Below are 2,185 nucleotides of genomic sequence, written 5' to 3' on the forward strand. Positions count from 1 at the left end.
TCCCACGCAGCCCTGACAGCCAGGGGGACCTCTCGGATGTTGGCTTCTGCCCTTCTGCTGTGGCAAGAACCACTTGGTGTTTAACAGAGGAGCCTGAAGGAGCACTGGAGGTCTGTCTGTGCCCCACTGTCTCCTGGTTTGTCCTTGCGGTGGAGGATTTTCAGTTCTCACTGCAGTAGAAATCCCAGTTTGCAGCAGGGTCACCACATCTGGGGACAGGAGGATTGGCAGCAGGAGGTACCTGAGCAGGTGAGCAGCACAGCTACCTCCTGTGCAAGTAACATTTTACCAGCTCAGCTAGGAAGAGAAGCCTGGGGGTATAAAGCCTTAGTATTGTTACTAAAGCTATTATCCAGGCTTATTCCTCTTCCCACTGCCCCTGCATGTGCCTGTGGCCAGGCATCCTTATCACCCAGCATCCTGCCACAGCATTCCTCACCCTCCAGGAGGGATACTCAGCCACAGAGCTGGGATTGAACCAATTCACCCCTGCCTGGCATCATCCCCAACAGTGAGGGTGTTTCTTCCCCTTAGTCCTCCCAGCCTTGAAGCAGGATGCTGTCTCTGCACTCGGAGCACGATCCCAGCAGGATCCCCCCAACAGACTGGTACTGATGAGCTCTGGAGCACTCTGAAAATACTGAGTGGAGAAAGCAGGGAGCAAAACCATGGCTGAGATTCAGTGAAATCAAAGACATAATTAAAATGCAGCCCGTGTGAGTGTATTTTTAGGGCCCTACAAAAAGGCTGTAAACCACTGAATTCCCATCAGCACACGAATGTTCCAGTTTAATGGAATCCTGGGGCCTGTGGGGAAGAAGTGAGAGATGCTTAATTGTTAGTGTTTGTGTTTTATTCATGATTGAACATACTTAGCAAGCAAAAACTGATTTGCTGTTGACTTCTTGCTGTTTGTGTGGCTTTAAGCCTTATTCCAACCCGGTGTGCTGGGTCATTTGTTCCCAGTGTTTGCAGGAGCTGTGCATGGAAAAGGGATTATCACCTCCCCTCCCATGGGGAGCTCCCTGTCAGGGCTGCCTTTGGGTGCTCACTGCTTCTGTGAGCTCCAGGGGATTTGAGACAGAAGAAAAACCCCATGGGGGTAAATCGGGAGCTGCATCCAGGCTGGGAAGTCCCTGAACGGAGGTAGCTGGATGTTGGGAGAGTGTTGGGAGAAAGCTTGGATGTTCCTGTCTCCTCCTAGCCTCCCCACATGCCTGAACCCAAAGCCAATGAGCAGTTTGCTCTGTGATTAGTGGGACAGCCAAGGTGGAAAACAGACTCCTTCCCACATCACTTGACACCTGGGATGCACTGGAGCTGCGGGAATGGTGTGGCTGGCTCCGACACCTGGGATACACTGGAGCTGCGGGAATGGTGTGGCTGGACCTGCGCGGAGCCTTGGGTGAGATGAATCCTCTGGGTTCACCCACACTCGAGGCTGTGCCTGCAGCTCAGGTGACAATTTGGAGTCTAATCCTGCCCCTGAGGACCTGTGCATGGCCATGGCCTCTGGAGCTGACTCATTGCCCATCCTTAGGGAGGGATTGTGGAAGCTGTGCCTTTTCCCATCAGAGCTGGATTCGTGCAGCGCCTTCCCCTCTCTCTGCGCAGGTGGAGGAGGGATGAGCAGGCACCGTGGCGCAGATGTGGTCCCTGCAGGCTCGGTGGGGGGCACAGGGGGGCTCTGGATTGTCAGCAGGATGGTGACTCGTTAGGGAGAGGGATTTAATCCGTTGTGAAGCGCCGTGCAGATGGCACAGCCGCACGGCCGGAAGGAACGCGGGAACATGGGATGCCAAGGCAGGGTTCCTTATTTTAAACTGCTTCCCTTGCCAGGGAACAAATATGCCTCGCTTCAAAATAATAATTATGAAGCCTGGGAGAAGATCCAGGGAACCCAAAATCCCTCTGTGGGTATCAGTGTGTTGGCAGATGCCAGGCTGGGGGTGTTTGGTGGGGAATGTCATCCCAGTGGGTCATGACTGGCTCAGAGACCTACATTTGGGGTCGTGCTGTGATTGCAAAAGGGCAAAACATGTTCCCTGTTACCTTGCTCCCCAAGGATGCATCCTGTCCCTGCTGCAGCTGACCATGTAAAACCTCCCAGCTCACTCCTGAAGCTGCAGAAAGGGGAATTGCATCCTGAAACCCACCGAGCACCAGCTCCATTGTCTGTCCCCTG

At 53.8% G+C, this 2,185-nt stretch overlaps 1 protein-coding gene across 1 annotated transcript in view; it reads left to right on the forward strand.

Annotated features, from left to right (window-relative positions):
* SLC9A1 (solute carrier family 9, subfamily A (NHE1, cation proton antiporter 1), member 1) overlaps positions 1-2,185 on the forward strand; it is a gene marked incomplete at both ends in the record, with an annotated part of 29,356 nt that overhangs the window by 19,513 nt on the left and 7,658 nt on the right. The gene's annotated exons all lie outside the window — the stretch shown is intronic.

The sequence above is a fragment of the Acanthisitta chloris genome, unplaced genomic scaffold (assembly GCF_000695815.1).
Source record: "Acanthisitta chloris isolate BGI_N310 unplaced genomic scaffold, ASM69581v1 scaffold19761, whole genome shotgun sequence".
Classification (NCBI taxonomy): domain Eukaryota; kingdom Metazoa; phylum Chordata; class Aves; order Passeriformes; family Acanthisittidae; genus Acanthisitta; species Acanthisitta chloris.